General features: G+C 34.5%; 2 long non-coding RNA genes across 4 annotated transcripts in view; one reads left to right on the top strand and one right to left on the bottom strand.

Moving 5' to 3' along the window:
* Positions 1 to 4,011, bottom strand: part of LOC140608077 (uncharacterized) — a 48,082-nt gene extending 44,071 nt beyond the window's left edge. The window contains exons 1-2 of the long non-coding RNA XR_012010051.1: positions 3,880 to 4,011; positions 984 to 1,112 (exon numbers count right to left, since the gene is read on the bottom strand). This is a non-coding gene — a long non-coding RNA (uncharacterized lncRNA). The remainder of the gene's footprint in view (positions 1 to 983; positions 1,113 to 3,879) is intronic.
* The window catches only part of LOC140608076 (uncharacterized), a 132,418-nt gene that overhangs the window by 64,017 nt on the left and 41,944 nt on the right, over positions 1 to 26,457 (top strand). The window lies entirely within an intron of this gene.

Below are 26,457 nucleotides of genomic sequence, written 5' to 3'. Positions count from 1 at the left end.
ACTTGTCTCTAAACACATTTTTTAGATATTTCTGACTAAATGAAAATGGGAAAAGAAAGTGAAAATATGAGTCATAAGCCTGTCTAATTGGTTTTATCACAGTAGATCAAGTTTCCAGATTATTTTTAATTTTTTTTCTCTGGTATGAGTGGCCTTTAGTTATTATTAAGTGGATGTTTGTACCAAATACTCTCTATTACCTGAGTAGTCTGTTATGTTTTCACTATCATTACTTTCATAAAGTACGTATTTGGTCGTCACATATAAACTGATTTGTAACTGTTGAGCATTATTATAGAAAATGTGGATCCTAATTTTTGTTATCTCCACATAGTCACACTTTTTATACCTTAAATATAGCTATGGAGATTAAAAGTACTTTGACTAATTTCAAATATCTTCTCTGGAATTTTGCGTTTTGCTTCTTGGCACCTTGATCAAAATTTCCAATTTAAAATTGTGTTTTGGGATCCCTGTGTGGCGCAGCAGTTTGGCGCCTGCCTTTGGCCCAGGGCGCGATCCTGGAGATCCGGGATCGAATCCCACATCGGGCTCCCGGTGCATGGAGCCTGCTTCTCCCTCTGCCTGTGTCTCTGCCTCTCTCTCTCTCTCTTTCTCTTCTCTCTCCCTCTGTGTGACTATCATAAATAAATAAAAATTAAAAAAAATAAAATAAATAAAATAAAATTGTGTTTTATTACAAAGATGACGGCCTACTAAAGGGGATGGGACAAAATGCCTTATATTGGTCTAATGGTATTTATTTAGTAAACATTTTGATGAATTTACCAATGACACAAGTCCCAGAAGACTCCAAATCATAATGTACAAATTATGTTCCATGAGGGGAAAGACTATACATCAAAAGAACTGCACTTTTCCCATTTATATAAACAGAAATCTGGGGAACATATGTAGAAAGAGATCTTAAGAACATTGGCTTATAGTCAAAAGAATATAAAATTGTATTGGGCCAAACTTACTGATACAGGTTCACTCCGCAGAGATTCTGCATTCATTGCTGTACCTTGAAGAGTTAAAAAGAGCTCCAGCAGTTTAGTTGGTTGCCAGAAACATGGATCCACTTCAATGAGTTTGAAATTCCAGATTACCTTATTATACAACAAAAGAAGGTATGAAGAAACTTAGGGATATTGGAATGTTAGAGTGGATTTATATTGCAAGTTCACTCACCTTTAAGATTCCAGAGGACACCATTTTTTTAACCTGACTCTGAGAAATAATTTTGTGAAAGGAGCTCTAGAATTATTGAAGTGTTCTGTGGTTGTTTGGCTCCTTATGTCCCTTAGACTGGGGACTGCTATCGTCAAAACTGGCTGGATCCCTAATGTATAATGGGAATAATAAGGGCCCAGGTTAGCAGAGGCCAAGTGGCTTCACTTAATAGCAAAGACAAGGGGATTGTGTTTACCATAATGGACAGCAGAGGCAAGCAGTTCTTAGAATAGTCTGACTCACTGAGATCTATGGGGTTGACTAGATGATTATGGTATCTATAAAATAGGAATAGGTAGGCAGTCCTATTAAATTCTTACTTGACCTGCATGGGTACGATGTTCTAAGTCTAGTGAACATTAGTTTAATTTGAATAAGTAAAATAGAGTCACAGCCGCTCAATAACTTCCCCAGATTTGAGCCAGTTTATAGACTCAGACCATTTTGAATTTAAGGCAAGCTGGATGTCCTTAATTGAGAACACTATTGCACTGCTAGAAATTTATACTGTTAGTCTTTCCCTCAGCCTTACCCAAAAGTACTGAGAGCCAGGTACCAGGGTGATAGTGCATCATTAGAGGGAAATAATCAGACTTTTGGGGATATGCTGGACAACTAGCTCTGAACTGACTCTAATTTCTGAAATCTCAAAATATCTCTGGAGTCACCAGTCAGAGAAGGGGCTTAAAGAGGTCACGTGATCAATGAGGTTTTAGGTCAGATATATCTCATAGTGGTTCTGGTGGCTTTCCAAACACATCCAGTGATTATTTCTGCATTTTGTAACTTATAATTGGAATAAAAATATTCAGCAACTGGTAGGATCCCTATCAGTTCTCTGACCTATGGAATGAGATTTATTTTGGTTAGAAAGACCAAATGGAAACTACTAGAATCACATTTACCTACCAAAAAACCAAAAGCAATGCTACAATCCTGGAGGGATTTCAGAAAGGAGTGCCACCATCAAGGACTTGAGAGATGCAGGGATGGTTATTTCTATCACATCCATCCCAGTTCAGCTAGCTTATTTGGCTTTTCACAGAAAGCAGATGAATATGAAAAATGACAGAAGAGTATGGTAAATGTAATCATGTGGTGACTCAGATTGCAGTTGCCATTCCAAATAGTTCTATTGCCTGAACAAATCAACACACCCTTGGTACCTGAGAGGCAGCTACTGATGTGGCGTTAAAAAAAAAAAAAAATCCTGTTAGTAAGCCACCAGAAATGGTTTGCTTTCAGCAGTAGGACCTACACTGTCCTTTATCAACTGTCTGGCTCTCTGTCATAATTTAGTCCATCGGGACCTTGATAGTGTTTCCTTTTCACAAGATGTCATGGTGGTACATTACATTGATACTGTTATACTAATTGGACCTGGTGAGTGCTAAGTAGCAATTAGTTTAGATGTATGGGTGAGACATTTGTTTGTCAAAGGGTAGGGAATAATCCCACTACTCCATTTCAAGGGCTTTCCATTTCACCCAAAATTTCTAGCAGTCCAGTAGTCAGAGGCTTATTGGATATCTCTTCTAAGGTGAAGGGTACGTCGTTGCATGTTGTCTCTCCTGAAACTAGAAAAGAAGCACACCTAGTGGACCTCTTTGGATTTTGGAGGCAACACATCAATCATCTGGGTGTGCTACTCTAACTTATTTTAAGTGATCTCAAAAGCTGCTATTGTACAGGGGCCAACAACAACAACAACAACAACAACAACAACAACAACAACAAAATTCTGCAACAGGTCTAGGCTGCCATGCAAACTGTATGTGATTAATATACCTCACTTACTAAAATAAGTTTATATTTTGGGAAGATCATAAAGATATAACTGGTTCTAAATCTTATTAATATTCAACCAATTAGGAAATTTTTTTTCTAGTATGTCTGTTTACATCTAATGCTTCTCTATCAACTTAAAGAGATAATTTAAAATAGAAATTTTTACTATATGCATTGCTGTTACTCCTGCATATGTTACCTCATAATCAGCAAGTGACTTTATGCTTTTTATGCCTATACCCAAAGAAATGGCTGTGGCTTTCTGCCTTGCTACTTAAAATTTTTAAATTAGACAATTTATTGAAATTCCTCTTACTTGTTCTAATGGGTCCTGATAAAATGTTCATGATGTGTAACTTTGAAAATACTTTTCTCTGGCAGTCAGCCTTTCTTTGCATTGCTATTTGCTATCATTAACCAACATGATAAGGTGCCATTTAAAGTCCAGGAATCAATCTATGGTCCTACTATATAGCAGTTATTCCCTTGGATTGATATATAATCATTATTATTTCATAGATTCCGCTTAGCTTAGAACATAGAGTCACTATGTATATTACATTATCGTAGATAACATTTCTTATAGTATTTTCTGAAAGAAACTTTGCATATATCTCATAATACCTAGTAATTTAGGACATTAGTATTGCAGGTCACTCTGACCTGCTACATTGGTGTGTGACAGGGGAAGGGAACTGAAAGGAAAACTAGGCATGCATTATGCTATTATATATCTCATACAGAAGAGCTCAATCGACAAAGTAAAGATGAAATTGATTTTAGCAAGGAGATTCATAAAATTTGATAACTACTACATATGCTTTTCCAATAAATTCAGTATTGAATCTTTTTTACCATGTCTCTAGGACTTTGGGACAGGATCCAGTATTTCAACTCTTAGATGTGTTATGTGTATTAGAGTAACTTTTCTTGGAAGTTATCCGTATTATTCTATGCATGTCTCAGTCTTTGCCTTGAAATGGTATGTTGAATCTGAAACGAGGGAAAAAAATGTGAGGATTTTTAAACCTCTTTTTATTTACTTATAAGTTCCAGGAAATGATTGATGACATTTATTTATAATGCACAGCACATAATATAGTTCAGTCTTTACATGTATTCCACTGCCATTGTTTCAACTGTATTATTAGTTTAAGCTTATATACCAAATCTAATTTCCCAATTGCTTCATGAGGAAATGAAGACATTGGTGCCAACAAGAGTGGTATGGAGGAAAAGAAATGCATAGCTAAAGAATAGATACCATGCCATATTTATAGACTTTTTTTTAATGCTACCTCCTATCTCCTTTTGTGCTTTTTTTGACTGAATTCAGTTTTGTGCAGCATAAAGAAGCTAGAGAAAGAATAAGTATTGTTAGAGAAAAATATAGAAGCTTTATCTCAATTTCTCTGTATGTATGCACAGATAGGGGTATAAGTGAAACTTGTTTTACAACATGCTGACTGACCCAACTTTAATTATGAATATTGACCTCAAATGGGGCTTCAATTCTTCCCAATAATCATATTTTAATTCTCATTTCCTTCCAGTCTCTGTTTTCCTAGAAAATGATTCCACACTCTACTCTCTTACTCTTCCCCGTGTCCTCCCTATTGTCACTCTTAGTTAAATTTGCATCCTACTTCAGGAAAAAGCTTGTACTGATTATTCTGTCAAGGCTATCTTATATAGCCTGCTTCCTGCTCTTTCTGTGGAAATGTACGTTCCAATCAAATGCAGTCCCGGGGATCCCTGGGTGGCGCAGCGGTTTGGCACCTGCTTTTGGCCCAGGGCGCGATCCTGGAGACCTGGGATCGAATCCCACATCGGGCTCCCGGTGCATGGAGCCTGTTTCTCCCTCTGCCTGTGTCTCTGCCTCTCTCTCTCTCTCTCTCTCTCTCTCTGTGTGACTATCATAAATAAATAACAATTAAGAAAATATCCATATTCAAATGCAGTCCCTTGACATGCATAAGAGTCTGGGGACATTCCAACATTTTGTTTTTGGAAAGAGAGGAGAAAAAATTGGAAGAAGAAGGTGGAAAAGGGGTGGCCAGTGAAGTAGGAGGAATAAGAGAAGAGTGTATCTCTATCTCCTCAGAAACACAGTGAAGAAAGAATTTCTCTAAGTACACAAATATTTATATAGATAGGATAAAATAGTCTTGAGAGTTTGAATTAGTAACAGAAAGTCAATATTAAATTTGAAAATATTGGGTATCTCTGATAAGACAATGTGGTGGTTAATTGGAGTGGATTAAAACAGGGATAGAAAGTGGGGAAATAGGGATGCCTGGATGGCTCAGTGGTTGAGCATCTGCCTTCGGCTTAAGTCATGATCCCGGGATCTGGGATTGAGTCCCAGATTGGGCTGCCTGCATGGAGCCTGCTTCTCCCTCTGCCTATGTCACTGCTTCTCTCTGTGTGTCTCTCATGAATAAATCAATAAAATATTTTTTAAAAAGAAAGTGGGGAAATAAATACAATTATATGGATTTTTAAGAAATCTTTGGTATAAACTTTAATGGAAATGAGGAAGGAATAACAAAATGGAAACTAGATGGAAGGAGACATAGTGTATAAGAAGAATTATTATGTTTTAATTTTTAAAAGATTTATTATTTATTTTAGAGAAAATCTCAAGCAGACTCTCCATTAAGCATGGAGCCCAACACAGGGCTTGATCTCATGATCTTGAGATCATGTCCTGAACTGAAATCAAGAGTCAGATGCTCAACCAATGCATCATCTTGGCACCCCAAGAAAAATTATTTTTTTAAGAAGAAAATTATCACAGCATTTTAGATGAGAATGGGTGACCAGTGGCAATGAAAAAAAAAAAAAAACATGATAATGCTGACAAGTGAAGGTGTGATGAGGGAACAGAACACCTGAAAATGATAAAGGAGATGAAATCAAGTGCACACTTGCTGGTTTTTCTTCTTGTCATCTATTGCTACATAGAAATTCACTCCAAATTTACTGGCTTAAAACAGGAAACAGTTTATTATATTGCACAAGTTTGTGAATTGGAAATTGGATCAGATCCGAGATGGATGGGTCTCTTACTTTAGGAGATGTTAACTAGATCACTTGGTGTTAATTGTCTGGCAGACAAACTCATCTGGAGGACTAAAATGATTTCTCTCTCAGATATGATGCCTTGGCAGGGATAACTAGAAGACTTTAGCTGGAACTGTTGACTAAAGCCTTCACATAGCCAACCCAACAGAGCAGTCTTACAGTAGTCAAAGATCTTACATGAGGCTTAATAACCTGAAAGAAGTAGGGCCAAGTGAGTCTCAGCAGAAGCTACGTAACATCTTGTGACCTAGGTCAAAATGCATAGAACTTCACTCTTTTGGAATTTATTAGTCAAGCAAGTTCCTACACTCAGTGAGATTAAAGTGAAGGGAAATAAGAGTTCACCTGCTAATGGGAGGTATAGCAAAGGATGTGCAGTTAATTTTAACCTACAGGAACCTTATAATAGAAGAGAGAACTCACCCATTTTCTGTAGAGGATAAGTAAAGCATGTAGATACGAATACCAGTGAATTGGTAGCCTGCTGATTGGAGAATGAGATTTTCCTGAGAAATTCTATTTTTCTTTTCCATGAAGAAGAAGCAGTTATCTTCCCCCAAGATTTTAGTAGATGTCAAATATTAGAAAGTTTTAATCTATTCAAGGATTCAAATGCTCTATTACTCTAAACATGTTTAAATATTTATTTACTTAGGTTTTCCATGGAATGATGCCATTACACATTGTTACCAAAATCACTTTGTGTTTTAGATCTGCTCACTTTATTGATGTTTCTTTTGAAATCAATACATTTTGATATTTATATTAAATATTGAATTAATGATTAAATTTTATTCGACACATATCAGGTTTTAGTGTATTATAACTTTTGGAAAACACATTATTTTTTCCAAATTAGCATACATTTGTGAAGTCCTTCAAAATTCACACAAAACAAGATAATCTCAAACTACTATATATGGATCATCCTCTACATAATTTCATTGTTTTTAATAAAATCCTTTTAACTTCCACAATTGTGTGTGTGTTTGTGTGTGTGCACCTGTGTAAGTTGGTGAAAGAGAAAAGCAATTGCATAAATAAAGAAAGAGGAGTTGTCAAGAAAACTTGAAATTCTGGAGAGAAAGTAGCACTGCATAACATGTACAACTAGCTAGTTATATGAAGAAAATATTAAAAGAAATGGGAGGGGAGGGGAGTGAAGGGAAATTCCCAAGATACAGTATTGCTATTACTGTCACAATTTGTCATGTATTTCCCATTGCTAAGATACTCCTCATCCTTCTGAAATAATTAATAACCCATATGGAAATTGGCATGCATGAAGGAATAAGAATGGCTGACCCAACTACAACCCAGTTAGTCTGATGAGATTACCATATTAAAGATAGGGTGAACAATCTACGATTACCATTATCCCAACTTGGAATTAATAAAATGTTTCGGTGGCAATAAAATAAGCCCAATGTTTTATGTCCATTAATGTAACATCAAGGAACATTATTTGCTTTAAAATTAGACATTGAAATTACACAAAGTAACCATTCAGATTGCTAATTTTGACCTAAAAAGTGAAATAGATCATTAAATTTGGGTTTTTGAAAATCAAGATGATTTTGTAGCCATAAATATTCAAAAAGAAGTTCTGATGCCAATTTAAGAAAACACTGAGAGAATTTCAAAATGTATATGACTTCCTCACCAAACTACAGATTAGCTTTCCTGTTGCTGTTTCTATCCCATCTGTGAACAATGTGAGGAAATACAGCTGCTACCAAATTAAATACTTTTCTTCCTGATTTGCATCTTTATTTCACCAGAGAAATGATAAAGAAATTAAAAAAAACTAAAGCAGATGTCATTGAGAGTGACCAGCTTCTACAACCCAAGTTAGTAGTTTGTAAAATTAGTTTTAAAAATCCAAGTAGTATATCCTTTGACTGAATCACTAAATAAATATATACCAAAAATATAAATAAATATAAAAATATATATATAAAATTTATGCTCCAAAGAACTATTTCCTTCCAAATGTGTGTGTGCATATGTGTGTGATATCTTCTAAAGTGGAATTATAAGTATGTCAAAGAGAAGCAGGCTGTGCTCTCTAAAATTTAGTAGATAAACTGATAAAGCCATGGTTGATTTTCCTCATTCTAATATTTTACCCACAAACCTTTCATATTAATAGGAATTCTAATTAAAACAGATTTATTCATCTCTTTCTCTAAAAGCATGATAGAAAAAATACTTGAAATGAGGTACAAACATATTGTGTCATTTTACACCTCTTCATATTACTTAACCACAATATCCTCTCATTTTTTTACTTGTGTCATTCTTTGTGCTCCAGTGCTCTTCTGTTGCTTCCTTTCAAATTACTCATCATTCAGAAGGTCAGCTCAAATGCCGCATTTGTGTACATTCCTCTAATTTTTTATATCTTACCACAATTCACATTTTCCTTTGATATTCACAATTTTGTTTTGTTTTTTCCTTATAACATTTCGTTAATTTATCTCATATTATTATTAATTCATAGTTAAGTAAGCCCAAATTTCTTTAAAATTTCTGTGCCCCTGAATTATATATAATTACTCATACAAAGACAGTCAATACTTATTTAATGCATCAAAATATGTATTCATAAAGAACACTTTTACCTGTATGATGTATTTAACAGAAGAAATAGAAGCTAATAAATTGATGATGGGAGAAATACTACTAAATTTACCTTAACTAAATTTGTAAAGTAGGACATTTACAACTAGCCTTTGCATCCTGGAATATTTTTGGATGATGTGTGTTTTATCTTAAGAATTTTTCCTTAATTCTTTCATTTTTTGATTTTGGACTACAAATTTTATTGCCAATTTGAGTTTTCTGAAAAGAGAAATAAGCAATATAAGTTTAAAAGCTCCTTGATACTCTTTTCATGATTTTCAACCTAGTGCTTTTAATATTTTATCGAACAGTCAACTTCTAAGTATAGAATTTCTAAAAAAAACTAATATTATTTTGATATATAGAATGTGCCAAATATCAAAAAATGTATTATTCCCAATAAGGTTAGAGAGCATTGATTCTAAATATTTATTTAAATTATGCTCTTATTTCTGAAGCAACTAACTTTGGAATGCTTGCTTTGAAAATGGAGATGAAGCCTCCATCATATTTTATTGTTAAGGCTTTGATAGTGAATAATTTTTATCCATAAGGTCCTATTTTATTAAAAAATATACAGTGGAAATTACATAAATCCAAAGTCTGAGACTAAGTTAGCTTTCCAGGCAAGTAACATGAGTATTAATCCCAAAAGATGTTTCTAAAAAGTAATGGGAGAGATTCTTTATATGACTTTTTAACTTAGCTTGGAGTATAATTTTAAGACAAGTTCCCAAAATGTTTGAAATAATGGTATCTTTATTGAGGAAAATGCATAGATTATTTGAAAGACAATGGAGTTCCTGTATGCTTTGTTATATGAAACATTTCTGGAATTCTTTTCACAGCATATACATTAAACTTGCTACATATTTGTTTCTCCAACTCATTAGTACACTTAATATTGTGTTTGATACACAGTTGTATGTAGAACACATTGTTTGGAAAATGATTTTTGGAAAAGCTTTTTTAGGAAAATAAGGAAAAGGAGAATATTTCTTTCCTTTCAGTTATTTTCAATGATAATGATACTTCTAGAATTGCTAAGCATTTCCAGTTTTGGTATCCTACAACTGGTGATATAGTTTAGTAAAACATCAGTTACTGAGGCTTTAGGTTTAGGTTGCATTTCTGGTTTGAGATAAATATCTGAAGGCAATGACGGGGTTCCAATGGCTAAAGCTATTAACAGTTAAAAAAACTTCCTGTGAAAGTTTTCGTGTATATAAAAAGAATAATTAAAATGTTTTATGATTTCATTATCATATGCTAATCTTCATAATAAAGCAAATAATAAACATAGCACATTTATAAATTTCTTAATATTATTTCAGGAAAGTGGTCTTCAAATTTAAAAAGAATATATATAATTTCAAACATTGTAAAATACGAGTATTTTCACTATACCAAAATTTAAGCTAGATACTCTGTTAACCTAAATGTCCATATGCTTGGCAAACACTGCTCAAAAGAACCATCTATCATTAATTTCCCTACATGGCCAGTTTTCAAAAGATGAGACCTGCAGCTTGATTCCTGTTTTTAAAACTATGTACTTTACTCATTATTTATATTAGTTGTTCTAACTGAACTTCATTAATTTTTTTGGAAGGTGGGTAGCAGCTAAGAAGATATATTGTAATTTTTTTCTTTCTAGCTTGCATTTATTTATTTATTTATTTATTTATTTATTTATTATTATTATTATTTTTTAAAATTTATTTATGATAGTCATACAGAGAGAGAGAGAGAGAGGCAGAGATATAGGCAGAGGGAGAAACAGGCTCCATGCACCGGGAGCCCGATGTGGGATTCGATCCCGGGTCTCCAGGATCGCGCCCTGGGCCAAAGGCAGGCGCCAAACCGCTGCGCCACCCAGGTATCCCTCTTTCTAGCTTTTATAGAATGTTACTTCTCCAGTAAAATGTTTTTAAAAAGGGGAGTTCGCATAAAGACAAATTTTACATGAAATGATTATTTACATGAAATAAGTTTTATATGAAATGAGTTTGTACAGAGATAACTTGAGACCTTAATATTGAAATGACTGGACTGTAGGAAGATTGTATTGTTTTAGGTATAGCATACTCAATTCTGGTTCATTGTTACTTACGTGAATTAAGATGATATTTTAAACCTTGACTCTGGAAAAATATATGATGAAACTTACTTCCTCTCTTTTCCTTATTTGGTATATAAATTAACTTTCCTATATTTTAATTTATCAGTTGAGTATTATCTAGGTTTATAATAGTTAAGAACATTCAGCCATTTAACAAAAACGTCATAAATAAACAACATGCATGATATTATACCAAAGATAGGACATTAAATGGAAACCATATGGCTGCTACTCTCAAAGTACAGAAGTTCCAGTAAAGTGTGCCAATCACTGAAGCACTGAAATTACTTGTAAATTGGGCAATAGCTACAGAGTGGGGTAGAACATGGAAGGTAGAAAACAGCTGCAGTATGGGGATCAGAAAATGTCTCAAGAAGAAAAGAGTAGCATCAAAGGGAGGATAAGATTTCCATAGGTTGAGAAAGAGATAGATGGAAATTTTGACTGAACTGATTAAAAAGTTAGACATTTATCTATATATAAATTTATAGCTAAATGTTAGAGTTTTAAATGTCATACCCAGATGTTAAAAAGATACTATGATTAGACTTGTAAATTATAGAAATTATAGAAAATTTGATTTGGCAATTAGAAATAAAAGTTAACAAGAAGTAGAGAATGAAATAATCTATGCCCAAAATTACTTATCTTCCAAGAGCTTATGTTTGAGATATAGTATAAATGGAATGGATTAGATATAAAATATAAACTATAAAATAATTGTTTCACTACATGTCTCTATGAGGAGTTGCAAGGCTTTTAGCAACAGTCATGCCAGCAGTTTCAGTAGAAGTAAAGCAAGAAAAACTGGACACTAAATTTAGCAATTCAATTGTAAGAAGTTAACAACCTTGTCATGAAGTAAACAAGCAAAATCAGTTATTTATTGATCCATTTAACTCATTTATTTAATTTTTTTTTATTTAACATTTTTTGAAGTGAGCCCTATATGCACTAGGAACTGTGTGCTTAGTATAGGAAATACTTTAGTCAAGAAGACAGAGACTCCTGTTGCTGTCAAGTGTTGCTGTCAGGAACACTTAAGAGTTCAGTGGCAGAAATGACATTTTACAATAAATTACAATAGGATGATGAGAGTTAAGAGAGTGGAGAGATTATGACACTGTAGAGCAAGAAAAGCTCACCTGGCTTGGAAACCTTTCTGCAGTGATGAAGCATGAACTGACACCTTCCAGATGAGGTGCATTTTGCTAGGCAGTGAGAAAGGGGATGCACATTGGGCATAGCTCACCCCTGGAGAGGGAAACATGTGCATACCCATAAAGATGGGGATGAAGGGAGAATGTTTAGAAGGGATCTTGGAAGCTTCCAGAGATGAGCTCCTGTATTCTTTTATAAGTAAAGCAAAGGAATCACCAAAGGGTTTTGAGTATTGGATGAAAATAATTTGCTGTTTGTTTTTTGAAACTTGAAAATCTTTAATAAAGAAGTTTAAGAAGTTGGAAGGGCTTTAATTCTTGGCCAGAATCCTCAAGCTTGGGTTACCAGTTCCAGGCTCTGGTTAAGGTTAAAGGAATGCAGACAAAGCTAAGCAACTCCCTGTCCTTTAAAGTCTCTTCTTCCTTGTTGAACATAAATAGAGACAATTTTGTGCTCAGTCTGAGGCCTAAGGCGGGATAGGGAAACACTGAATCAGGAAGGAAAAGAAAGAGCCAGAGTCATCCTTACTTCTCTTGCTTTTAAGAAAAAGTAGAACTCAAAGCCAGTTATGGCAGAACAGGTATGACTCTCTATCATAAAGATGCTGTCTCTCCAGAATCTAGAAAATAGAGTCTAAATAAGGAACAGGAAACAGATCATTAATGGCAGGAGCTCAGGAAAAAAATTTGGCCCTTCCTTCTTCCAAGTTTGATACATGATGCTGTAGTTGTGTCTCTAGATCTCACTGGAGACTTGCTAAATTTATAATTACCGGATGTATTATAGGAAATAAATATCTTGAGAAGAAAAAAAACTGTATCCAAGAAAATAAGAAACACTTTTAAATAGTGTATGCAGAACTTGATGTTTATTACCTGGACTAGAATAAAATCAAAGGAACAGATTCCCTGTTGATGATCCATTGAAACCTGATTCTCAGTTCTTTGGCTTTTCTAAAAGGTAATGTCCTGAATTCTGTCTTCTTTAGTCATAGCCACAGTCCTGCCATGACCAGTAATCGCAAAGTCTCCAAATTTTCATTTTCAAGGATCTTACTCTGCAAACATCACCAGCCATCTTTCCAGCTTGCTCACTCGTTATACTTTTTCCTGACTTCAGCAGTCCTCCAATCCCACCAAAACTTGCAATACTTGAGGGAAAAACTCCAGATTGAGGAAAACACCAGCCTCAATGGCCAGCTTTCATACTACATTTCTCTAGTCCACTCACTGTCCCACACATATACATGATTATGTCATACTTTCTCCTCTCCTGAAACTTCCAATTTCTCACACCTATCCTCAACCTCAGTCTATAATGTTGTTTCATATTATTAGCTTGAGAAAATAGAAACAAAAATCAGAAAATTTCCATGACTGCCTTTCACCAGATCTGTCTGTCTGTCTGCCACTCTGACCATTTACCCTGCCTTCTTTTCTATTACTATGGAAGAACTCTCTAGTACCCTATGAGGCCAACTTTCCATTTCTCCATTTGTGTCCTAGATCTTAGCTCCTCTCATCTCCACAGAGTCATTATTTTGACAAACTATTCCTCTCCTCTCAATTCTTTTCTTCTTGTATCACAGCCTCATTAAAACAAATATGATCTTATATACTCATTTTAAGAAAACTACCTTTTGATTTCACATCCCTCACCAGTTATTACTTCTTTTCTTATTTAAGTAAAAAATTTCTACATTTGACTATAGTAATTATTTCCAGTTCCTTTTTTTTTCCAATTCCTTTTTAAAATTCTCTTTTGGAACCCAATAAAGTAAAGCTGTTTTTTCTTTACTATTTTATCAAAAATGCTCTTGACAAATCATTAATAATCATCTCTTTACTAAATTACTAAATGTAATAATTATTTCTTGTTCTTGAAAAGCATTCTTCACTTCATTCGAAGGGCATCATGCTCTCCTACTTTCCTTCTACTTACTGGTCTCATTTTCAGTTTTTTGATACACCCCTGCACCTTTCTCCTGACAGAGCTTTGTGCTTTGATACTCTCCATTTTCTAGGAGTACTCTCTTTGGTGGAGGCAAGAACAAAAAGGATCTATCTGACACCACAGGAGAGAATTTCTTACTGCTTCACTGTTACGTACTTACATTTTTTGTTACACATACAGATATTACATCTTTTTGGGCACGTGATATACTAAAAATAACCTTGCTAATGGACTACCACAGAGATCATGGATTTATACTAGTATCTACTACAGTTATTCTATTACTATGTCTTTTGAATTAGCAGCAGTAGTAGCAGAACCTTTAGAAAACCTCAACAGAATTGTGTAGGTTTCAAGATCATCAACATCAGGATATAATTAAAAGACCTGAAGTAGCCAAAGAGGTAAATAGGAAAGCAAGTGGCATCTAGAGCAAGCACTGATTTTTTTTTAATTTTTAAATTAATTAATTAATTAATTAATTAATGATAGTCAGAGAGAGAGAGAGAGGCAGAAACACAGGCAGAGGGAGAAGCAGGCTCCATGCACCGGGAGCCCGATGTGGACCGGGAGCCCGATGTGGGACTCCATCCCGGGTCTCCAGGATCGCGCCCTGGGCCAAAGGCAGGTGCTAAACCGCTGCGCCACCCAGGGATCCCAGCACTGATTTTTTTTTAAAGATTTTATTTATTCATGAGAGACAGAGAGAGAGAGAGAGAGACAGGCAGAGGGAGAAGCAGGCGAGAGATAGAGAGAGAGAGAGAGAGAGAGAGAGAGGCAGAGGGAGAAGCAGGCTAGCATTAATGGTTAATAGGGGAGACACTTCTAGTGTTTCAGAGAGCCAATAGGGCCACATGTGGTATGAACAGGGATTCTTCCCAGTACCACAGTTTATTTTTATATAAAATTTTGTGTAGGTGTCCAGAAACGTATCCTCTGGAATCTGGCAGACTAGATTTCAAATGTTTAAAATTTAGGATAACAAGTCGAAATGAATTTCTGATCATCAGTATAATCTCTTGATCAGCATACTTGGTGTTAACTGAAGGTAGCTATGTGTGAGGTTCTGCAGTGTTGATTTCTTGATCTAGTGTCTTCCAAATGCTAATAAAAATAGAGTATTCATGGAGAACGTTTGCAGATTAACCAGGACTGGCTGTGGATGCCTACCATCTGGTGCTACAAAGCATGGATGGATTAGTTAAAACAGCGGAGAGAATGAAATGCTTTACACAATCAGATGGTAAAATGGCAATAATGATCTGTGCACATAATCGAACTACAGTGTGGGGTAGATGGAATCTGGCAGCCCAAAACCAAAGAAAGAGCTCGAATAATTCTACCTTTGGAAAGCTTCCAAATTAATATTGTTGGTACATTACAATGTCCAACTGGGAGCAAGCAGCATGTACTATATTCCACTGGAAAGTCAGAATTTAGAGATGTGGTTGTTCGTTTTATTTTCAACTAACTGTGGGATTTGCTGGCACATCAAATATTACACTAGAATTTTTTAAAGATAAAATAATAAAATAAATATATTATCCTATGCCTGCAAACCTAAGACAACATAACTTAATAGCAGATGCAAAAACAAAAATGCACACTGAAGATCAATGGCTGGATTTAAGGTACCTAACAATTTTGGAAAAGTTAATATTTTATGATATCCTCAAAAGAAAGAAACAAAACTATTAATGAGGGAGTAAAAAGCAAGACATCTTTTATATTTCTAAGGGAAGTATACATAGAAAAATATTTAAACCAATCAATGAAGATTGGAGAAATTCCTAAAAAAATGATAAAATTTATCTAAACTCACACATAAAACACATTACATACATGTGGAAAAGGTCGTTTTACAGATAAAGGTACATACAGTAATGAAATTTTGTTTAGTCTCTAAATACATATGTCAAATTATCCATATATTTGCTCTTCATAAGTCAGACACATCCATAAACTTAATAAAAAGTATAAGTATATAAAGATACTAAACCAAAAGAACACAAAGTCATTTAGGATATATGTCAGACACAAAAAATGAAAGAGAGAAAAACGTGATCATGAGAATATTTGAGTCAATTAGTTACAACCTTAGGAAACAGAAACAATGAATAATTGGCTATGAAATATGGTCAATGAAAGGTACTTGTGATCACAGGCACAAGAAAAAATTAGCTATTCTTTCTGATAGCAGCTTCAAATAACCAGTCACTTCAAATAACATGATTTGTAATGAATAAAGAAAAAAGAGAAATAATAGCTTTATGCTTCACTATTAAAAGAATGTAAGAATTAGCTACATCAATTTGTTAAGCAACGTCTTAAGGGAATTATCTTAAGGGAAATACACAATTAAATAAATTCAAGTAGTTAAGATAGTTGAACTTGTGTCCAAAAGCTATGTACATTCTCCTAACAAATTGAAAAATGTTCAGAATTTAAAATTTTTTTTTTTTAAACTTTAAAAAGCCTAAGATGTTTAAGGTATCAGGAAACAGGTTTAGACAGTTGGTCTTGAAGGGCTAGAACAAAGAACCCTTGAAGCATTTCATATCGACAGTGCATAAAAGGGAGTAGGACATAGATGTTGAAGTCATAGTGGAGTAAATACTCAAAATAGTTCTTAACAACTAGAAGTGACTTAGGTAAATTTTGGAATATAGAAAAAAAGCATGAATATAGAGGCAACTGTGTTTTTCCAGGGCTAGGAGGCAAGATAAAGAAGAAATAGAGAAGCAAAAGAGATGCATAAAACACAAGGCAGTCAGGAAGATTTCCAGTGATGATAGCCAGTATCTACCTTGGGATTTTCATGACCCTACCAGATTTGAAGAGAAACTCAGTTTGCTTATTGGATCATGATCATATAGACCTTACCACTTTTACAAATGACCTTTCCTAGTTGGGCAGACCTGGGCCCTACATTTTAATATATTCTCTTTACTGCAGTAGTTTTTTTTAAAAAATATTTTATTTATTTATTTATTTATTTATTTATTTATTTATTTATTTATGACAGAGAGAGAGAGAGAGAGAGAGAGAGAGAGCAGCATGAGCAGGGAGGAGAGGCAGAGGGAGAAGACGACTCCACGCTGAGCAGGGAACCTGATGCGGCACTCGATCGTAGGGCCCTGGATCATGACCCTAGCTGAAGGCAGATGCCCAACCGAGTGGGGCACCCAGTTCTAGCAAATTACAACAGTACAGTTCAAAGACTTAAGTCTAGAACACTTAAAGCAAACATGGAAACATGTAACATGTCCCAGGGAAGTTAGGGTACCTGTATATGAGAATTTGTACTTAACTAGCTGTTACATGCTGCATGATTAAAGCCACAAATATTCTGTCTCAAAAAAAAAAAAAAAAAGGCTCCTTAGGGGGCAACAGAGATTGACCTCCACTCCCTTGAAAAATTATTTGAGTAAGACATTTTCAGCTAGCTAGTCACAGGTAGAGGTAGATAAGACAGGCCAAATAACATAAACTACAGGGAGATGTCTAAACATATCAGCACTGAATAAAATCAGATAAATCAAAGACTTATCTCTAGAATAGTGATCATGAGTGAAGGAGTAAGCAGAAGGAACTTTATCATAGTTCCAATAACTTCAGATCTTGATCCAGATAAGTACATACCCAAATACTATAATGACAGCATAATACCCTGTGCCAATATCTGATTCACATTAATATCTGATCTGCTATGATAACCTTATAGAACTAAAGAATTTGTCATAGAAATAGGACATTTCACATTATGTCTTGACACTACAATCACTAATGCATAGTCCATCAAAGATATCTTCTTACTGTGGCTATTGGAGGTTATTTGAATTTGTTATACAGATTTGTCAAGATAACGTTGCATTCCCTGATACTTTTGAGATATCTTTTGTCTTTATAAAGATGACAATTTGACTTAATTCACATTTTTAAAGAACATTTTAGATACTGTATCATGCTTAGAAGCATTAAATGGAAGCCAATAAAGCCAGCTTAATTTTTCCCTTTGTGCGTAGATTTTTGTGTTGATGCTACGTTGAGTTAGGTCAAGCCTAACTTCCATGTACATAGGTACCATGGAAGTTTGCTTTTAATTGTTACAACCATTGTGTAATTATTGTTATATGATAAAGAATCACAGAGAAAGGGAAGACAGTCTATAATTTTGATATTTTAAACATTTTTTCATCAATCAGTGAAATGCACTGGAATATTTTTCACCTAGTTTTTAGCACTTAGGAGATTGCAGTGGTTTACTCTAATCCCGTTATAGCAGAGGCTCTTAGTACTATTATTATCTGGTGTTTGCTGCTTTCTTGTCTTCATTCTACTTATTTTTGTCACTTTTGTCTGTCAGAGGCATTGCACCATAGATATTGAAAATAAGTTATCTTCATCTGTTTCACTCTCTTTTCCATTTAGTGTGATCAAATAATGTATCTATAGGGACATTCTCTCTATTACCACAGCTTACCCATGGTACTAGATTTAGTTACTTTAATCATAGGATCACTGAATAGCCTATTCAGCCCTATGTAGTTTACTTCCAGGGAAAAACAGAGTCTCCCTAATGTTTGAGAGATATGTATTAGCTCTCAAGATCAATTCTTTGTTCCCAAATTCAGAACATTTGCCAAACAAGCTTCTTAGTATTTCCTTTGAGGCTATGAGTGGGGCTTTATTCCAAAAGATAAATTTTCTCTCTTTTTTTATTCTTTTGATGACTTTGAAAGAAAGGATGAAGAAAAATGTTCTTGTTCCACTATTCAAAATCTATACTTCACATACTTATTTGTGAACTTATGTATTGTCTCTCTTTATATAGACTACAAATTCCTGGAGGATGGAATATTATTTCTTGCTCTGCATCTGGTAGCCAACAATATGTTTTCTATATTGAAGGCTTTCAATGAATAATTATTGAAAGGTTAAAATTGATGTTGAATTGATATTATATCACTTAAACTACGTTATTATATATTTGCTCAATAGATACAAGAACACAATTGGAAAATTTACTTTATGAATTATATTAAACTCATCTATTCTTTTTTGTAAGTCTTGAGAGTTATAAATTATAATTACTTATAAAATCAGTAAATTTGGCTACAGTAAAAACATATATACAAGTAATAGGAACCTAGAAATGAGTTAAAAACTTTATGAAACAAGATATACATCATTTTTTATTATGTTGTGTGGATCTAATATTCCCCCTAATTTTCCTTTCTCAAGTGATGATTTGTAGCCAGTATTGTTTTTATCATGCTGAAAACAACTTTGAGGGTGAATTTTAGTTTCTAAAGAGCTGTCAGCAAGATAGTGAAGTTTTGAACCTTCATTCTTCCCACAGAAAAAAAAAAAAGTTTTGACAGCCATGGATGGGTCATCCTGATGGGACGAGGGTGACTACAGCTGGTTATATGTTGGCTCTTCAAAGACATTCACATCATTAGAGAAATCCCTGAGCCCTTTTCAGTGGTGTAGACACGTCCTAGATAACCCTACTCCAGAGATGGAAGCAGCAAGGCATTTCCTGTGTTTTAGACTGGAACAAGATATACCAGAAAGTAAAATGGTTCAGCCTTAAATTCTCTGGGGATAGTAACAGGTGGTATGACTGAATTTCAAGAAAGAAAAATGAAGTTTGTTTGGGACCTGAGTATTGACCTTTTTGAGTTCCATAAATATTTAGTTTGTTGTATAACTGGAAGTCCTAACCTTTATAAATTGGTAAATAATCTTAAAAAAAAAAAAAAAAAAGTACCCGTGTGGGAGCCCAAAAATCCAGTAGAGAGGTATGAATACCCTACTGTAATTAAAAACACCAAGAATAGACACATTGGAAAGGGTAAGGACAATATCACTTTACCTGCATTATTCTTTCCCCAGAGCAACAAAGCTCAGTGCCAATAAAAACTCCTCAGTCCCCAATTTCGCCATTGAGAAAGTGAAAGTGTAATGAGCTCCCAGCTCTGCCATTGGTCTGGGATGCAACAACACACTCATGAACAACCAATGGATCAAAGAAGGAATCAAAAGAAAAATTAGATGAGATCAAGAATGTTCAGAGTGTGATGGCCATTGACAAAATACATAAAAAGAGAGAAAAGAAAAAATTAAAAAAAAATTGAGACAAATAGAAATGGGAACATAACACATCATGTGATGTAGTGGGTTGTGTTTGAAAGGAGCAAAAGCAGTTGTAAGAGGGAAGTTTATAGTACTAAGTGGCAAATCCAGAAAAATATCTTAAATAAACAACCTAACTTTACAAGAAACTAGAAAAAGAATGATTGAAATTCAAAGTTAGCAGCAGATAGGAAATAATAAAGATTACTGAAGAAATACGTGAAATAAAGAATAGAAAAACAACAGAAAAGAGCAACAAAACTAAGAGCTAGCTTTTTTGAAAAAGGATTAACAAAACTCAGCTATAGTCTAAGAAAAAAAAAGAATATACAAATAAAATTATAAATGAAAGAGGAGAACATTATAACCAATAGTGCAGTAATAGAAAGGATAGTAATGGGATACAATGGTACAATTATGCCAACAAATTGGATAACCTAGTAGATTATCCATAAATTCCATAAATTTCTGGAAACCTACAACCTACAAGTACTGAATCATGAGGAAAAGAAAGTCCAAACAGATCAACTATGAGTAAGGAGATTGAATTAGTAATAAAAGCCACCCAACAACAAGAATAACATATAACAATGGCAACCAAAAACAACAAAGTAAACACTAGGATGGGTGAATTCTACCAAACATTTAAGAGAGGATTAATATCAATCCTTCTAAAACTCTTCCAAAAAAATAGGAGGGGAGAATTCCAAACTCATTTTTTGAGGCCACCATTACTGTGATATCAGGCTAGGTTAGGACACAACAAGAAATTACAGGCCAATATCTGTGATGAACATAAATGTAAAAATGACAAAATATTAGTAAATGGAATTTAGTATCATATTAGAAGAACTATATATTATAATCTAGGGGGATTTATCCCTGGGTGCAAGGATGGTCCAAAAATGCAAATCAATGAATGTGATATAGCAAATTAACAGAATGAAGGCTAAAAATGGTAGGGTTATCTCAATAAAGGCAGAAAAGCATTTGAAAAAAATCAATATCTTTTCATGATAAAGGTGCTCAACAAATTAAATATAAAAAGTATGTACCTCAACATAATAAAGGGCCATATATGATAAACTCATAGCTAACAACATAGTGGTGAAAACCTGAACTTTTTCCTTTACCATCAGGAACAAGACAAAAAGATGCCTGTTGTCACCATTTCTATTAAACATAGTACTGGATGTGCTAGCTGGAGTAATATGGCAGGAAAAACAAATAAGAGACATTCTAATTGAAAAGGAAGATGTAAAATTATCTAATATTGACAATATATTATTATATAGAGAGAACTCAAGAGACTCCATCCAAAGCTGTTAAAACTAATAAACAGATTTGATAAATTTGAATTCCAAAGAAGACATATAGATGGTCAACAGATAAGTGAAAAAATGCTCAGCATGACTCATCATCAGGGAAATGTAAATCAGTACTGCAGGGAGATACATCACCTCACACCTGTCAGAATGGCTAAAATCAACAACACAAGAAAAAACAGATGTTGGCTAGGAGGAAATGAAGAAAGGGGAGTCCTCCTGCCCTATTGGTGGGAATGCAAACTTGTGCAGCCACTCTGGAAAAACGTATGGAGTTTCCTCAAGAAGTTAAAAATGGAACTACCCTACAATCTAGCAATTGCATAAAAAAAGTGTTTATCTGAAGAAAACAACATACTAATTTAAAGGGAATATATGGATCTTGATGTTTATAGCAGTTTTATCCACAGTAGCAAAATTATGGAAACATTGTCCATTGATGAATGACTAAAGAAGATGTGGGATGTGGGATGGATGGATGGATAGATAGATCATGAAATATTAGTCATAAAAAAGAATGAAAGCTTACCATTTGCAATGATATGGATGGTGCTACACAGTATTATGCTGAGAAAATAAGTCTGTCAGAGAAGAACAAATACCCTATGATTTCACTCATCTGTAGAATTTAAGAAACTAAACAAATGAGCAAAGGGAAAAAATAGAGGCAAACCAAGAAAGACTCTTAACTTAGAGAAAACAAACTGGGGATTACCAGAGGGGAGGCAGTGATGGAGGAGTTAAATAGGTGATGGGGATTAAGGAGTGCACTTGTGATGAGCATTGAATATATATGTATGTAAGCACTGAATCACTAAATTGTACACCTAAAACTAATACACTGTGTGTTAAATAACTGGAATTTAAATAAAAACTTTTTTTAAAAGTTCATTTACAATAGCACCAAAAACAATTATATCCTTAAGAATAAATTTAACCAAGGATATGGTAGATTTATACAATGGAAACTATCAAAAATAATGAAAGAAATTGAAACACAAAGGGGAAAATATTCTGTGTTTATGAATTGGAGTAATAAATATTGTTAAAATATCAATGCCACCCAAAGTGATCTACAGATTCAATGCAATCTCTGTCAAAATTCCAATGACATTTTTCATAGAAATAGAAAAAAAAATCCTCAAGTTCATATGGAACTATAAAAGATCCTAAATAATCAAAGCAATCTTGGGCAAGAACTGAGTTGGAAGCACCAAAATATACCACAAACCTATAGTTACCCAAACAATATAATAATGGCACAAAAGTAGACACATGGAGCAGTTGGATGAAATAGAGTGCCCTAACATAATCCCACCTATTTACAATCAATTGATCAGTAGAGGTGCCAAGAATATGCAATAGGGAAAGGATAGTCTCTTGAATAAATGGTACTCAAAAAAAAATTGTATATCCCCTTGCAGAAGAGTGAAATTGGAACCTTGTCCCACACCATATACAAAAATGAACTCAAATGAATTAGTCTTAAACATGAGACCTAAAACACTAAGATTACTGGAAGAAAACATGGGGGAAAAAATCTTGACACTGGTCTAGAAATGATTGTTTGGATATTACCCCCAAACACAGGGAACAAAAGTAAATATAGACAAATAGGATTGCCTCAAAATAAAAGCTTCTGCATAGCAAAAGAAATAATTAACCAAGTGAAGAGACAATTTATGAAATGGGTGAAAATATTTGCAACCATACATCTGTAAGGGGTTAATATCCATAATATATAAGGAATTTAACTCAATAGCAAAAAAATACATAATATTAAAAATGGGCAAAGAACTGACATAGAAATTTTTCCTTAGAAGATATACAAATAGCCAATAGGCATATGATAAGTTGCTCAACTAAGCTTTAGGGAAATGCAAATCAAAATCACATTAAGTTATCACTTTAACATCCGTTAAAATGAATAGTATCAGAAGACAAAACAGATATTGGTGCAGATGTGGATAAAAAGGGAATTCTTGTATACTCTTCATGGGAATGTAAATTGGTACAACCATTATGCAAAGTGATATATGGTGGTTTCTCAAAAAATTAAAAATAAAACTGAATGATCCAGCAATCTCACTTCTAGGTATCTATTCAAAAGAAAGGAAATTGGCGTCTCAGATATTTGCATTCCCATATTCATTGCAGTATTCATAATGGTTAAGATATGTAAATGGCCTACAAGTACATGGATAGATAAATGGATAAATAAGATGTGATATGTATCTATCTATCCAATAGAGTATTGGTTAGCCTGAAAAAAGAAGGTGATTCTGCTCTTTGAAACATCATTGATGAACCTAGAAGATGTTAAGTGAAATAAGCCAGACATATAAAGACAGATTCTCTCATCTCATTTATATGTGGAAGCAGAGAATACAATGGTGGTTACCGGGGCTGTGAGATGAGAGAACTGAAGAAATATGAGATAAAGGGTACAAAGTTTCAGTTGTGCAAAATGAATAAATTCCAGGGATCTCATGTACAGCACAGTAACTATAGTAAATAATGCCGTGTCGTATACTTGAAATTTACTAAAAGAGTAGATCTTAATTATTCCCACACAAAAAGTAACTGTGAGGTGCTGGGTATGTTAATTAGCTTGATTGTAATTATTTCACAGTGTATATCAAAGCCTTACTTGTACATCTTAAATATATGCAATTTTTACTTGTCTGTTATACCTCAGTAAAGCTAGGAATAAAGTTTAATTGAATGACTGACTTACAATGCTTACAAACAAGTGGTTCTTTTCTCATAATGACTTTTTTTTTTTTTAAGATTTTATTTATTTATTCACGAGAGACACACAGAGAGAGAGAGGCACAGACACAGGCAGAGGGAGAAAGCAGGCTCCATGAAGGGAACCAAGGATCGAGACATGGGACTTGATCCTGGGTCTCCAGGATCACACTCTAGGCCAAAGGCAGCGCTAAACTGCTGAGCCTCCCAGGCTGCCCCTCTCATGACTTTAAAGAACAGTAGTTAAACTTTTTTTTTAAAGATTGTATTTTTTTTTAAAGTAATCTCTGCACCCTGTATGGGGCTCGAACTAACAACTCTGAGATCAACAGTTGTATGCTCTACTGACTAAGCCAACTAGGTGCCCTAGACATTTTTTTTAAAGAAACAAATTTTGTTTATAGACCCAAAGTTTGTAAAGTTTGAACAGTTTTAAGAGAAGTATTTTAACAACAAAATGCCATGTGTAGACTGTTCTTCATATAAATGAAACAAATATATTTTTCCTGTTATCAACATTAAATATTTTCCTTTTATAGGACTAGACCTTAGGCAAATTGTAAAATAAATGAAGCTTCCATTTATTACCCTCACTGGCTGTAAATAATGGCTGACATAATTCCCCATAGCTTTGTGGGAGCTTATAGTGTGGATCATTTCCCTTCATGGCCTACCTGGAAATATTTGAATCTTCTGGCATTTATTAGCCCTCCATCCAGAGCTAATACCACTGTTATTGTAGCCTGTTCCCCAGGAACTGTTAAGAGTCTAGACTTTTAAGAAGAGATCTGTTATAGGATATTTCCACCATTTATCTACTTTATTTATTTATTTATTTATTTATTTATTTATTTATTTATTTATTTATTTATGATAGAGAGAGAGAGAGAGAGGCAGAGACACAGGCAGAGGGAGAAGCAGGCTCCATGCACCGGGAGCCTGACGTGGGATTCAATCCCGGGTCTCCAGGATCCCGCCCTGGGCCAAAGGCAGGCACCAAACCGCTGTGCCACCCAGGGATCCCTACTTAATTTTTTTTTTTACTTTTTTAAATTTATTTATGATAGTCACACAGAGAGAGAGAGAGAGAGGCAGAGACATAGGCAGAGGGAGAAGCAGGCTCCATGCACCGGGAGCCCGACGTGGGATTCGATCCCGGGTCTCCAGGATTCCGCCCTGGGCCAAAGGCAGGCGCCAAACCGCTGCGCCACCCAGGGATCCCTCTACTTAATTGATTTAACTCTCTCTCTCTCTTTTTTTCACACTGTGTTACATAAACCAAGTGTCAAGTACTGAACTGAGTCCCCCAAATTCTTACGTTAAAGGACTAGCCCCTATTCAGAGTGTGACTGTATTTGCAGATAGGATGGATCTTTAAAGAGCTTAAATTAAAACTTGGCCATTAGGGTGCCTCTAATCCAATCTGACTAGGGTCCTTATCAGAAGAAAAATTTAAGCCATACAAAAGAAACCCTAGGGATGCATGAGCACACAGGAAAAACCATGTGAAGACACCGGGGTAAGAGGTAGAAGGCCATCTACCAGCCAAGGAGAGAGACCTTAGAATGAAATCTACACCACCAATACCTTCCTTGGTCTCAGACTTCTGGCTTCAATAGCTTTGAGAAAATTAGTATCTGTTGTTGAAGCCATCTAGTCTGTGGTATTCTGTTGTGGTAGCCTTAGTAAATTAGCACATCAAGTAATTTGCCTAGCTCTACAACTATGCTTGTTTTTACACTTTGAGTGTTCTGATGTCTGCTCTGATTTCTTACGCACTGTGAATGTCAAGATTCTCTTGAGGAAGAATAGAAATGGTAAACTTTAGGTCTCACTCTCTTACCATCTGTGTGACCTTTTGTAATTTACTTAACCTCTCTGGTGCTTTAAAATCCCAGTCTGTCAAATGAGAAAGACAATGCTGGATCCATCTCTTTCATTACTGATGTATTTTTATGACATTTGCTTAGTGATGTTAAAGTTCATGATGAAGTCCTTGGTCTAAGGACAAATATAAAATAGGTGCACCTGTCTACAATGCTCTCACCTTCCCAATCAAGTACTATTTCCAAAAACCCATTTTAAATCTCACCTCATATTTTATAAGTTTTCCAAAGGCTCGAAAGTGAACTATTTTACCTTATTTTCTTCTCCTTCGAAAGTACTTTGTTCTTTATTCTTTAACACTTAACTGTGTTGCATTGTAATTTATCTTGTTATAAGACATAATTCCCGTGTAAAAAATCCTAGCTGTCAGCATCATAGCAG

The sequence above is a fragment of the Canis lupus genome, chromosome 17 (assembly GCF_048164855.1).
Source record: "Canis lupus baileyi chromosome 17, mCanLup2.hap1, whole genome shotgun sequence".
Lineage (NCBI taxonomy): Eukaryota > Metazoa > Chordata > Mammalia > Carnivora > Canidae > Canis > Canis lupus.
This window is presented reverse-complemented; position numbering and strand designations above follow the sequence as displayed.